The sequence below is a fragment of the Notolepis coatsorum genome, assembly GCF_963971535.1.
Source record: "Notolepis coatsorum genome assembly, chromosome: 16".
Taxonomy (NCBI): Eukaryota; Metazoa; Chordata; class Actinopteri; order Aulopiformes; family Paralepididae; genus Notolepis; species Notolepis coatsorum.
This window is the reverse complement of record NC_140180.1, coordinates 32446607-32462326: the sequence shown is the minus strand read 5'-3', so window position 1 is coordinate 32462326 and position 15720 is coordinate 32446607.

Genomic DNA, 15720 nt, shown 5'->3' with positions numbered 1-15720 from the left:
GCTGCAAACTGAAAAACATCATTCAACAGCAATACAGAGGGGTGTACAGGTATGTTCAGAAATAAGAATTCTGATAATTGCAGGGTCACTTCTTCCCAGAATATCTTAACAGGTGGGCAATCCCTATGCATAAATGTACCCTCATCACCATTTGTACATAAGGAACATAGAGAATCTTGTCTAAGTCCCATTCTGTTCAATCTTATAGGAGTCAGGTATGTCCTATGAATATAATTAAGATTAATTTGTTGATGATTCGGGTTGCGTGACGCAATTCGAACGTTTGCCCAGACTTCTTGCCAATCAAAATCTATTTCCAAGTCTGGTATATCCCTCCTCCAGACTGAGTCTAGGGGAAGGATTCCATACGAAGACGTTAGTAAGTGATGATAAAAATCAGATACGAAGCCTCTCGATGTCTCTCTTTCATAGAAGAATTTGTGATATCTGTGGTGCTCAATTGGTATCTTTAATGGGATTCCATGAGCCTTCAAACATTTCAATAACTGTGCGTAGAAATAATATGTGGAACTGGTGAGGTTAAATGTGTTACGTATATCTTGATAGCTACAAAAACCCTGTTTGTTGAAAACATCTCCCAATGTATGTATGCCCTGCTTTTCCCATTTGGGGTATCTCATAGGTCGTTTTCCAATACGGAGTGCATTGTTATTGAATAGGGGAGTATGGCTATGCCATTTATGTTGGTTAGAATATTTTTTTTTTTTCACGTAGGGCTGACCCCTATTAATCGATTAGTCGACTAATCGGTCGAAAGGGGCCGTAGTCGACTGGCCAACCTCTTAGTCGAATATATAAAAAAAATTAATAAATTAATCATTTTTTCCAAAAGAAAAGAGGCATAGAAGCGTGGCTAACGCTAATGGCACGCATACCAGAGGCTAACTGCCTACGAAAACAGGCACAGAGACACTGAAAGAGGATTTTACCCATCTAATGAACACACTATACTAGACAAATATCAAGATGTATCCATCAGTGGACCAATTGCATGCTTTTGCAGAGGACAAGAAGCCTTCAGTCGACTCCTTCAGACATTAAGCACTCCCCACAGCCCAAATGGAATGATAAAAAAAATAAATAAATAAAAAAGAAATTATACTTTTTTTCTTTTTTTAAGTCGACCAATAGTCGACTAACAGCAAATTTTGGCCAATCCTAGTCGACCATCCAAATCCTTAGTCGGGGACAGCCCTAGTTTCACGCCATATCCGAATCACATGTGTAATAAGAGGGCCAAATTTCAATTTGCATTGCTTAATTGATAATATGGTGTATACTATGTCCTGCAGTCTATGTGGTGCTACTATATTTTCTTCTAAGTTTCTCCAGGATACAGATGCTTGGAAGTCAAACCAGGTTGTCAGTGGTCTTAAAGAGTACGCTTTAAAATAGTGGTAAAAGTCTGGAAATGCTAAACCTCCGTCGGCTTTGTTTCTCTGTGCGGTGGATCTTTTTATTCGTGGAGGTTTGTTATTCCAAATAAATGTATATGCGGTGGAGTGTAATTTTTTCCAGTAACCATCAGGAGGGGGTAACGGTAACATTGAGCTAATGAAGTTGATTCTAGGTAAAACATCCATCTTAACTATTGATACTCTGGCCTGTACTGAGTTTGGACCACCTGTCAAAGTCGTATTTGATCTTATCTTGGAATTTTGTGTAATTGTACTTCACCGTTTGGCTTATAGTAGGGAATACCTCAACTCCTAAACATCTGAAGTGTTTTACCATTGGTATTTTTTCTGGAAGGAGTATATTCTTTGCAGGGGCATTAAGTGGTAGGAAGGCCGACTTTGGCCAATTTATCCTAAATCCCGATAGATTACCAAAGTCATCAATCAACTTGAGAAGATGAGGCATTGAGGTGGTAGGGTTTTGCATGAACAATATTACGTCGTCCGCATATAAACTAATATGATGTTGTGTGCCCTTAATTGCGATTGGTTCTATGGATTGGGATTGTCTTATATATTGTGCTAAAGGCTCTAATGATAAAGCGAATAGTCCGGGACTAAGAGGGCAACCCTGTCCGGAGGAGCGCGATACCGGAAAGATTTCGGAGGTAATTATACCTGTTGTAATCATGGCCGATGGGTCTTTGTATAATACTTTTATCATATCAATAAATCCGTTTCCTAACCCCATCCTTTCTAGTACTGCCCATAAATAAGACCATTCCAACCTATCAAAGGCTTTCATCGTATGCAGGGACAGCATCGCTATAGGTGGGGTGTCATCCTTGCTGGCATCTAGCACATGTAGTAATCGTCTTATATTATCCGTGATCAAGCGGCCTCTTATGAAGCCAGTCTGATCAGGATGAACTAAAGATGTCATATGCTTTTGAAGTCTGATGGCTAATACCTTGGAATACAGCTTGATATCGGTTCCGAGGAGGCTTAAGGGTCTATAACTACCGCAATCGTGGGGTCTTTGTCTTTTTTAAGGAGGACTGTTATGAGTGCAATATTGTCGATCTTATGGAAATTCCCCTCCTTGATTGAGTATAAAATCATATTAAGTAATAGGGGTCCAATTACATCCCAGCATGAGAGGTACATTTCTGGTGGGATACCGTCCCTTCCAGGAGCCTTACCAATTTGCATTTCAGATATAGCCTCCCTAAGTTCATCTAGTGTGATGGGTGTTTCTAACTGTTTAGCGTCTTCCTCTGATAGTTTAGGTAGGTTAATTTGATTAAGATATATATCCATTTTTGTTTTGATCGAAGGCCATTTCTGATTTGTACAAGTTGGAGTAAAAATTTTTGAATGTCTCGTTGATTTTTTTAGGGTCTGTAACAAGTCCTTGCTGGGCCTTAATAGTAGGGATATCTGCACATTTTGCGTTGGCTCGTATCTTCATAGCTAGTAGGTGACTTGGTTTAGAACCATGAATATAATAATGTTGTCTTGTGCTACGTATTTGAAATTCAGATTGTTGTCTTAAAATGGCGTTAATCTCTTTTTTTAACACATTAATTTGAGATTCCAATCGAACCGAGTAGTTGTATTGTAAAGAGGAAAATAACGAAGAGTAAAGCGTTTCCAGCTCTGCCAGTTTTGAACAACGATTCTTGCGTAGTTTGGAGGAAAAGACCGCGGTGAAATCCTTGATAAATCCCTTTACCGACATCCATAATATTCTGGGGTCCTGTACCGATTCCACATTCTCCAGCAGGAATTCAACAAGTGCTTCTTTGAATTGTGTAATGAATTCATTGTTTTTCAGCAATATCGAGTTAAATTGCCATCTTGGGGCTCGGGATGACAGTATACCAAATTATCCTTTTAGGAGTAAATAGCAGTGATCTGATTTCCACGTCATAGTTATCAAATAGTCTAGGGGATGCAAAAACATAATCTATTCTGGAGAATGTCTTGTGTCTTGTAGATCGACAAGAGTACTTTCGGGCCATTGGGTTGAGTGATCGCCATAGGTCATTTACACCTGTATTCTTAGACCAATCCTTTAGTGCATTAGATGCATTTTTCTGATCATTGGAAATGGTGGGATAAAATGTATCCATCACGGGATCCCAAATGGCATTAAAATCCGCACCAATTATAAATGAGTATTCAGGAAGGTTTAACATTGTTCTGGTAGTGGTAAGTGTTGCGTAGAAGTTAGCCTTGTAAAGATGTGGGGCATATGCCGCTACCAACGCTATTTTCCTGTTACTGTATACAATTTTAGCTATGGTTATCCGACCATCTGTATCAGACCATACATCCTGCAATTCAATATTCAACTTCCGTTTCGTGACTATAGCAACTCCACGGGATGTCGTTCCAAAGGAAGAGTGGCTAATGTTATGATATATGTTGTACGCTAGCATTACTTTGTCTTCCACTAAAAGGTGCGTTTCGCTTAAAAGAGCCACATCAACCTGTTTGTTTTTCATCAGTGTGAGCACGCTTTTGCGTTTATGTTGTTTTTGTTTATTCCCCCAGTATTCCAAATCATTATATTCAAACTAGCCATAATCTATACAAGTTGTTGTGTACTTGTTTGTAATGCGTCTGGAGTACGAATTCACAATGGATATATATCCAATTATTGAGGTCCTGTTGAGAGCCGAGCTTAAAAACATACAACATATAATCCCCTGAACCCCCCTCCCTCAAAGAGCTGTACAAGGTACCTGTGTTCCTTTGACACCCCCTTCGCGTACAACTCCACCCTCCCTTACACCACCGGTTAGCCCAGAATGAGCCATTTATCCTTAACTTTCCTATGCAAATTGCCATAGGATCTAAAACTTTTAATTCTAATTTAATAGAATGTCACCCGTGGCCTAGCCACTCTCCCGTTAATGTAATAAAATAAAATAAAAAATATGCCTCAATTAGTATACTCATTTGAACCTTCTACTAACATGTATAGGTTAGAACATTTCAGAAACAGAGAAAAAGAAAGAAAGATGTTTAGAACTAGATTATAGATATCCCAAAATTAGGGAACAACTGCTTAAATTTTAAAATAGCTTTGCCAAGCTTACACATCTAAATGAAAAGGAGGTTTTTAAATACTTGTATGCAGTTTGTCCCCCGACAAGGGTGGGCATTAATCCGTTATGAAGGTTTTTGTTCTTCCATATCTGGTTCATGTGCAGGTCACATACCGATGTTATTGTTCTAGGGCCTTCATTGAAAAAGTTCAGTGTATTCCAGAATGTTAGCAACCGGTCATGACTTGAGGAAAGCTGTTGTTTATGTTCCAGGGCATTCTTCATGCCATAGAGTAATATCATTCCAGTGTATTCCAGTATATTCCAATATGACACAGAGCGTTCGAAAAAAATCCAGAATGTTCCAAAATGTCGACATCAAATCATGACCTGCACAAAACCATAAATCTATAAATATAGTGTCTAGCGTTTCGTATTAAACTATTTATACCTCAATGTTGTCAAAAGCTTGTTTGATGCCGTTTTTGGTGTCCGAGCCTTAGCAAAGTTATCCAACCTAGATAAAAAAAGATGAATAAACTTGTCATCCACGTTGTATTTTCTTCATGTATTCTTCGGCCTCTTCAGGCGAACGGAGCCCGAACCTTTTTCCATTTTCCTCCACAATGGAATGATTCGCTGGATAACATAGGATAGGACGGAATTTTTTCTCATAGAGCTGAGGCATCACATCCTTGTAACAGGCTCGTAGGGTTATAGCCTCCCTGCACATATCCTCGTAGAAAGACACTTGTTTCCCGTTGTATATCAGTTTTCCCCACTTCTTTCGTGCATCCCTGATAATCGTATCTCTTATTTCAGTTTTACGCAGGCTAGCAATGATCACCCTCGCTTTGTTGCTGTTGTAGTCTCGGGTGCCGATTCTGTAGCGTTGATCCACTGTCGGCGTTGTAGGGAGGATATCTGAACCTAGAATTTCAGCTAACACTGTTGCGTACGAGTCGTCTGTGCATTTGACTGATTCATCCAATCCCACGATACGGATATTAAATCTACGGGAAAAACGTTCGATTTCGAACAACCTATCCGTTGTTTTCTCGTTGTTGTCAAGTATCTTATGCAAAAGTTTCTTGTCAGCCTCTTCCATCTTCACCGCTAGTTCCGCGATATCGTCATGTAGAGCCTTATCGCCCTCAGCGAATTTCAGTGTATATTCGCCCACGGTGGTTTCAACTGCAATAATGCGCTCGGTCTGTACTGCAGCCGCTACTTTAAATTCTTCGAATTTAGCTTCGATAGATACCTTGAAAGCGTCAGCCTTAACGTGAGCCTTATCAGCCTTGGCGTCAACCTTATCAATCTTATCATCAAGCTTGTCAACCTTGTCGGTTAAGATCTTTACCTTGTCGGTCAAGTTCTTCATCAGATTAGCCAGAGACTCGAAATCGGATGATGTATACTCCATGTCTGTCTCGGGTGAGGTTGCGGGAGCGGGAGCGGTGGAAGAGATGATATTATCGGTTGTTTTATTCTCGAACTCGCCTGCCCGTGCCTTCACGGAGCGCGTCTCCACAGGATCTGCCGTTAGATTGTTTGCTCCGCGTTTCTTTACATGGTCTTTCTTTGATGCCATCTTGATTCTTTCTATTGATATAGTTAGTAGAAGATCTTAGTTAATATATACGTCGAGGTTTAAACACATTAGTGTTGTAAAAAGTGGATTTTGAAGCAAAATAACATGAACGGGAGCGGAGCTCATGACCGACGTGACTACTACATGCTGTTGTCAAACCGGAAGTCCACACGCTACTATTTCCAAATCAAATATATAAAATAGGTATTATGTTTCATCATGAATGCATGAAAGGGGGGGGGGGGGGGGGGGGGAGTTTTTTGATGCTTTGATCGTCACCAACGGCATACGTTGTGGAGTAACACATGCGATCTAGGTGAAGTCATGGTCACAGCAGGATTGATATCATAATGGTCCTTACCTTCACTAGGATGTACCCCAAAAAGAATATTCCAATTGTCTGATCGCGAGTCCAAGTGCCGGTGTCCATCGTGTCGCTAACATAATCCACCACAGCAGATGCATCGGAGGCATTTGACGCTTCTCAATGGGATCGGGATACCCGGCCGCCTCGCCCGACAAAGAAAAGTGGGACCAGAGACATTTGATCGACGCACAGGCCAAGATATAATGTTTATGTTTTGCTATATACTTCCACCTGGGTGGATGCGGTCGGTATTGCACTTTGGCATTCTCAGGATGATTCCCCATGTTAACCCAGAGTCCGTGTGCCTGTAATGAATGGAAATATCGAATAAAAGAAATAACGATGAAAACCAGACTATACTCGGGTCTGGCGCTGAACTGTCGGCGAGATAACCCGACTATCACCGGGTCTGGCGTCCAAAGAGTTACAGTTTTTCTCAATTGCTTTGGTGCATTTCTCTGATCAGAATTAAAGTTCTCATAACTGTTAGTTCAACCTCCACAACATTTTGTAATTTGTGCACATCATAGTAGCAGTTTCTCATTCCTCCGAACAAATTGCAAATGCTTTTGGACATGCATCAATTGCTTTCATACAATTCTCTGCTGTTTTATAACATTATCATTTGCTTAGGTCATGTCAGTCAAAATGAACTATACTTATGACTGCTGAATAGTCATTCCCTATAAAACTAATAGTCCTCATTTCATTGCTTGAGTCATTACATACAAATATGTTGAACTAGTTGTCAAAAATCTGTCAAGCTAATTTTATACATTTCTTTATAATTTTTTCCCTGAATGGAGCTGGATGCCAGGGAATCGCTGCACACATTCATATATGTTGATGAGGCGGGTTTCAATCTGGCAAAAGGTAGAAGGCGTGGAAGGAATCGCATTGGACAGAGAGCAACCACTGATGTCCCAGGCCAACGAGGAGGGAATATTACAATGTGTGCAGCCATCTCAGAAAACGGCGTCCTCACCCATATGCCCCACATTGGTCCATTCAACACACAATTGCAATCTGCTGACTTTTTTAGACACTCTTTACAGGGACATAATCCCTGAGAATGAGAGGGGTCTAAATGGCGACCATCTGACCAAGTACGTTGTTGTATGGGATAATGTGCGTTTCCACCACGCAATTCTGGTCACACAGTGGTTTGCAGCACAGGATGCTGGTGGAATATCTCCCTCCCTACTCCCCATTCCTGAATCCAATAGCCAGACAGACAGGAACGTCTGGATGTGAATGAATGATTTACAGTACTGTGTATGTTGTATGTTCCAATTCAGTTCCAATATGTACTGCAATATTGTTTACAGTTGTGCACAGCTCTACCCAAAGGCCAAAGGGTGTTTCTTATGTTTGTTGTAAATTAGTTTGTATTTTTCTTTTGCACAATGCTGTGAACAAATTAAAATTGCAAAGAGCATATGCAGTAAAAATGTGAAACATACGTGTCTTGTACTAATTTACCTCACTAAATACAGCAATGTGTAACTGTAGATTTCAAATGGCTGTGCAAATAGTGTATAGTGCTGTCTTGAGCATTTTCAGAAAGTGTCACCAAGATCTGACTTTTTTTGCATTGGAAAACACTTACAGAGTGAACTGTCATAACGAAAACATGGCAAAGCCATTTGACTATCTTGTTCATAAACAATGGTGTCAGGACTTTTCATTTTGATGACAGTGACACTTTCATTGACATGAATACTTGCTTTTGAGGAATGAATTATCCATTTTGAGCAAGTGACACGCTTCTGCAGGTTATCAGAGGTTTTGCAGTTTGTACTAATTGTTTTGAGAAATGCACTAACAGTTATGAGAACTTTAATTCTGATCAGAGAAATGCACCAAAGCAATTGAGAAAAACTGTAAAGAGGTGTGTTTTTAGTCAATGGTGAAAATTGTCCGGGTTTCATCTGTCCTGACTGTGGTGGGGAGTTCGTTCCACCATTGTGGAGCAAGGACTGAGAACAGCCTGCTTTGCTTTGATGGCCTCCCCAGGAGCACCTCGGATAGGAGTGGGTCTGAGGCGGCCAGAAGATGCAGAGCGTAGGGGTCTTGAGGGTGTGCAGTTAGAGACCATTGACCGGAGGTAGGCGGGAGACGTTCCCCTTGTTGCACGGAATGCCAGGTCAAGAACCTTGAAGCGGATTCGTGCGGCAATGCCAGTGCAGCTCTCTAAGAAGTGGGGTAATGTGGGCTGACTTGGGTAGGTTGGAGATCAGGCGGGCCACTGCGTTCTGTTCGGTGGCCACTTCACCACTTGGGTGAATTCCTTATTGTCATCATGTTACTGTAACCAGGGAAACTTGGCTCATTCCAGGTTTCGTTGTTTTGTTTGATGTGTTGGATGAAAACATCTCTTTAGTTCATACACTGCATTCAAGGATTACATCTCTCATACAGATGGGACTGGATGAGAGAGAGAGAGAGAGAGAGAGAGAGAGAGAGAGAGAGAGAGAGAGAGAGAGAGAGAGAGAGAGAGAGAGAGAGAGAGAGAGAGAGAGAGAGAGAGAGAGAGAGAGAGAGAGAGAGAGAGAGAGAGAGAGAGAGAGAGAGAGAGAGATAGATAGATAGATAGATAGATAGATAGATAGATAGATAGATAGATAGATAGATAGATAGATAGATAGATAGATAGATAGATAGATAGATAGATAGATAGATAGATAGATAGATAGATAGATAGATAGATAGATAGATCGATCTACAGACTACAGTAGTGAATTTAATCAACTGACTACAGTACAATGTATTTTATACCTCCAAGAGTATGAATGATATATAATTATGATATCCTGACCCGTACCTCTAGTTGAACTTTTTTTTGCCATTTGGACTTTCTAGTGTAAGAAGTGAGCTGGTTATAAATCATGGAAGTCAAAGAAGTGTAATACATTATATTTGACCCTTATCATCATCAGCACCTGTGCATTTGAGCTTCTTGTGCTGAACATGTTTATCACTGCTCCAGTGTAAACAGTGATGGAGTTATGCATTTAAGTCAATAGAGCCCGCTGACCGTTATGATGTGCATTATAGCTGGTAAGCTGAAAATAGTGTCACAATGGGCCTCGGTGGATACAAACATATGCATCGTTCTGCAACTGAAATGGAGTTTATAGTATACTGGCTTGGTTGCACAGTGACTTACGGTCTACAGAGAGCAACAAATATGTTAACTTCAAAAGTTAATAAGATAAACACACATTATTCCCTAGAATTATGTATGGAGTTTGTATTTAGAATCAGAAAGCACAGAGGCTCACCTTTCTGTTGAAAAAGTATGGTAACTATAATCACTTTTTTATTTAAATTTGTTTTACTTAACTTCAATTAACATTTCTGTTTTACCTACAGTGACTTTTATGTTGTAAACAAATACAACCACTGATAATATGAGGAAGCAAGAAGGAGTCACCAGTCCTGGCTAGCTAGGTTAACTTAATTTCAGTTGGACTGTATGAAGGATTTTCCCATCCTTTAATTTGATATTGGTTATCTAAAGGAAAACACAATTTTTATTTGGTCATGTAGCTACTGAGAACAGTGCACTCTTCTACCCAAGGAACCCAATTCCAACAACATTATCAACAATATAAACTCACCTAATAATAATAATTATTATTATTGATGATGCTGATTATGATGATAGGTATATAAGATAATACAAGTGTGCTGGTTTCAACAAGTATGCTTAGTTAGTATGCACGGAAATAATAGATCCTTGGACATAAATGGTAAATGGTGCATTTATATAGCGGTTTTATCCAAAGAGCTTTACAAATTTTTTCCTCACATTTGATCCATTCACTCACACATTCACACACCGACGGCGGAGGCAACCATGCAAGGTGCCAACCTGCTCATCGGGAGCAATTAGGGGTTGAATGTCTCGCTCAAGGACACTTCGACACGTTGCCCGGGAGGAGCAGGAATCGAACCAGAAACCTTCCGATTACCAGATGACCGCTCTACCTCGTGTGCCACGGTCGCCCCACTACAGTAACAGAAAGGGGGACGAAGCAGTGTGTGAGATTGTTATTCACATCTAACGCTTGTGAAATAGTGCAAACCTCCACTAAACAGGACCTAAAAGTGATGGTTAAACCTGATTATTGTTCAGCAATAAGCTTACCTCAATTCAATCACAACAGCACACAGTGCCCATAATGAATTGTTCTGCTCATTCATGAGTCATACAAGTGAGCCATTAATTCTGAGTCACTAAAACTATTTGATCAAACACCCACATATCCTGTATAAAGCCCTTCTGTGTAATTGCCGTAGATACAGAATAACTACATTAACAGTGCTTTTGCCTCATGACTTATAGGTTTTTGTATTCAATATCCATCCACCCATCACCCAGCCCTGGCCATCTACATTTACATCATTACATTTACATTTAGTCATTTAGCTGACACTTTTATCCAAAGCGACTTACAAGTTCTGTATGACAAGTCATCAGGAAGGGCACAACTCTATCAGCTGAGTAACAATGTTCATCAAAGTGTTGAGTGCTATTAGTGTAGGTTAGTTTATTAGGACAAGTGCATGACAGTAAGCAGTGCCGTCTGGGAGAAATGCGAGGCCCCTTGTGAGATTTAAACGCGAGGCCCTTTTTTAAAGGTACATTTTTTTTTTATATATTTTTTTTGTGCATACAGTCAACGTGTTCTTAAATAATAGCGCTGCCCGAGGCTGGGTATACAGTCAACGTATTCTTAAATAATAGCGCTGCCCGAGGCTGGGTATACAGTCAACGTATTCTTAAATAATAGCGCTGCCCGAGGCTGGGTATATAGTCAACGTATTCTTAAATAATAGCGCTGCCCAAGGCTGGGTATACAGTCAACGTAATATAAAAAATTGCAGCTGTGGAACACACCCAAGTCTGACAGAGAAAGTAACGTCAGCTAGCAGTAGCTGGCAGTCTCCATCCCCCCTGGCTGAGCTAAAAACAGACTGGTAGCTTATTAAATTAAATAGTAGAGCTTATTAAATGACACGTCTCTCGAATGACAACCTTGTTAGCTTTCTGTATCATAACGTTAGCTTTCTGTATCATAATGTTAGCTTTCTGCATCATAACGTTAGCTTATTAAATGACTAGTCTCACCTGATACCTTGTTAGCTTTCTGCATCATAACGTTAGCCTTCTGTATCATAACGTTAGCTTTCTGTATAATAACGTTAGCTTTCTGTATCATAACGTTAGCCTTCTGTATCATAACGTTAGCCTTCTGTATCATAATGTTAGCTTATTAAATGACTAGTCTCACCTGATACCTTGTTAGCTTTAATTCATCATGAGAGAAATATGCAGACGCACTTGGTTGGCTAGCGCCGCTAGCAGTGTGTTAGCACTCGGGTGGCTAGCAGCAGAGCCACTTAGCCAGTTAGCTTTCTGCATCATAACGTTAGCTTTCTGTATCATAACGTTAGCTTTCTGTATCATAACGTTAGCTTTCTGCATCATAACATTAGCCTTCTGTATCATAACGTTAGCCTTCTGTATCATAACGTTAGCCTTCTGTATCATAACGTTAGCTTATTAAATGACTAGTCTCACCTGATACCTTGTTAGCTTCAATTCATCATGAGAGAAATATGCAGACGCACTTGGTTGGCTAGCGCCGCTAGCAGTGTGTTAGCACTCGGGTGGCTAGCAGCAGAGCCACTTAGCCAGTTAGCTTTCTGCATCATAACGTTAGCTTTCTGTATCATAACGTTAGCCTTCTGTATCATAACGTTAGCTTTCTGCATCATAACATTAGCCTTCTGTATCATAACGTTAGCCTTCTGTATCATAACGTTAGCCTTCTGTATCATAACGTTAGCTTATTAAATGACTAGTCTCACCTTATACCTTGTTAGCTTCAATTCATCATGAGAGAAATATGCAGACGCACTTGGTCGGCTAGCGCCGCTAGCAGTGTGTTAGCACTCGGGTGGCTAGCAGCAGAGCCACTTAGCCAGTTAGCTCCCACTAGCGATTCCTAGCACTGTAGAATACGGCGTTTCCACTCAGAAAACATTAGCGTTTAAATTGCACAAATTGCACTTTCCTTGAGTTGACTGTCCGTGTCCTTCTGATGTGTGTATGTCCCTCCGCCTCAGTCTCACCTTGACATTGAATCAACCATGCCACGCGGGCACTTCTCTATTTGTTCCATATGGAAAGGTCCGTCCTGGTGGTGCCCGTCCGGTATAACGTTGATTCCAAAAAGGATGTCCCAGTTATTGATCGCCATCTGGTAGATCGATATGTCCATTGGCTGATGCTATATTCCTTTACTGCATACTGAATTCAGTGTCGCAATAATTAAGTATTCCATGGGGCTTCGCTTGCTAGCTTCTTCCCTCCGTGAGGCCCTGCTGTGGCTGTGGCTGCTTCGGTCAGGGTCGCTGTTTTTTGTGATAAATTTGTCCAACGAACCTCTCATCGAGTTATTGAACACTTCTTTTTTCTTTGCCTTCTTTTGTTGTAAATTCCTGGAGCCAAATTTCCACCCTTTATCGCGTTCTCTCATCGACGGACTGAGAAAAGGCGGCTTCTCCTTGATGACCCTCCCGGAGCTCGGACAGGAGTGGGTCTGAGACGGCCAGAAGATGCAGAGCGTAGGGGTCTTGAGGGTGTGTAGTTAGAGACTATTGACCGGAGGTAGGCGGGAGCGGTTCCCTTTGCAGCACGGTATGCCAGGTCGAGGGCCTTGAAGCGGATTCGTGCAGCAATGGGGAGCCAGTGCAGGTCCCTAAGGAGTGGGGTGACATGGGCCGACTTCGGTAGGTTCGAGATTCTGAATGAGTTAAAGAGGCTTGGTGGCAGTGGCCGGGAGGCCAGCAAGCAGTGCCATCTGCTTGCCCTTTCACTACCACACTACAGGCGGTTAACCGTCTGTAGTGTTGTAGTGAAAGGTTAACCTTCTGTAGTGTGGTAGTGAAATGATTAAGTGGTTCTGTTTGCAGTTATGGGACTGGATGAAAGAGAATACCTGCAGTGTCCACTTCCACAAGAGAATACATTTTCTCCTGGAAAGAAAATAAGGCATTTGGCTATTGTCCAGCTTCCTTTGGGCTTCCTGTGGGAAGGGCAGGTGAGGGTGGAGAACCATCTGGAAGCGCTGCTCACCTTCATTGTGTGAAGACACTCTGCTGGATATTAATGACAGCCTTGTCTGAAGCCCCATAATGAGCCTCTGTTTTGGCCATGTTCTGTATGGTCTTTTCTGCAGTTGCCCTTGTTGGTATAAGTACAGTACTTTGGGAATATAGACACCACAAAGGTGCAACGCTGCAGTTTATTTCTAATAAGTGTGGTAACCTGACTACACCACATTCAGTTTAGAGTGGAAATAACTCAGCAAATAGTCCCAACATTAAAGAATAACCCAATCACCATAACTCCCCCACATGAGTCCAAAAGAGGCATGGATGTAGAAACATATCACAATTTAATTTGTACAAAAGCTCACAATAAATGTACTGCACCGTGAATAGATAAGTGTATTTTAAAAAGAAGGGGCTCCTGTTTAGTCAGCCACTTGTACCTTCTCCGCCCTAAACTCTCAGACACCCGAGGTAAGAGAAAAGAGACGGGACAGAACCAAACCAACTACAGATCATGCACTACTAAGTCAAACTGAAAGTGCACTACAAAATGTTAATGGTCCCCTATTGTAAAAATGGCCCTTTACCAACACTGACAACATTTGAAATCCTGTGTCTGCAGTTCAGCTGAGACAACCCCTCCCCCCCCCCCCCCTGAAACGAGCCATTCTGAATTGACTCGCTCGCTGCCACTGCTGATCTGCCCGCCCACAATCAACTGTGATATGTTGAAATTATGAGCAAAACGGAGCGAGTGAAAATAATGCGGAAGCGGTTTAGACAGCAGAGTTGCCACCTTCAGCTGTTCCACTGTCAGCACTTCCTCAAGAGTGTTCGACAGCATAGCTCCAGAGTGCTTTGGTCGAAATAAATCCCAGCTTTCCCCCGCGCTGTTTCTATGTGCAGTGAAAACTTCAATGCTTCTAATAAGCTTTGCAATGCATCCTCGTTATTCCTGATGCCCACTAACATTAGCTGCTAGCTAGTCAACCCAGTCTCACAAACAGCGAAGACAGCAGCTCCACTAGTAAAATAGGGTGGGAGGGATTGGGACTCGGGGGGGTGGGGGAGGGGGGATGGGGGGAGCTCTCTCTCTCTCTACTGTTGTGCTTTGAAAAGGTTCCTCCATACTAGCGTAGGTGGTGGGTGACTGTCAATCAAAGCGCATTGCGAGTATGGGCGGAGCCCAGCCAAAAACAGCTTGTAGGAAGGGGAGAAAGTGGTGCACCAAAGTACTTGATTAAAAATACTAAATTAAATTAAAAAAAACTCACAGATGTGTTCCATAGACTCACAGGAAGTGAACAATAGGGGACCTTTAAAAGAACATACCAACATTTGGGGAAATTAGCTTATCGTCTTCTCCAGAGAGAGACAAGAAGATATATACCAGTTTCCTTCTCTGTGTGTTCAGTAGAAAGCAATCTGGCTGCACGTTAGCCTAGCTTAGCACAATAAATGGAAGCGGACAGTGACGGGTAGCCTAGGCATTGTCTAACTAACACCTCTCCTGAAGGCTACCTGTCACTGTCCGCTTCCATTCATTGTGCTAAGCTAGGCTAACATGCAGCCAGATAACTTTCTACTGAACACACAGAGAGGAAACTGGTATCTATCTTCTTGTCTCTCTCTGGAGAAGACATTCAGCTCATTTCCCTGCAACAACACCTCACATGAAGGAGATTTCTCCCACAACCACCACAGCGGTGGCGATACGGAGGGAAGCGCTATCAGATGAGCCACCCGAGGCTAAGTACTGCTAAAAAGACACCTTCATAAACAGATTAGCCGTTAGGACGACAGCACCTATTAGCGTTGCCCACCCGGCGCCACAGTTCACATACACAAATCAAGTGTATGTGACCAGGACCCACAATAAGTATGGGGCTTAGAGCAAGAGCCTGCGATATGTTTTACGTATTAAGACCCTATGGGAAACAGTGGCTGAAGCAACCCTGACGTGATAAGGAACTCGTCCTGATCATGAGAAGGAGAAAACACAATTAAAGACAGGACAGAATTACACTGGGATTTAGATAAATTGCAACAGAAATCCTTTCCTACTTGGAAAACGGCAACTGTGTTCACACTGAACCAATCTCTCCCGGACACAAGTACGGAGTAATGCTCAGAATGGTCTTGCAAGTTCCCAGCACA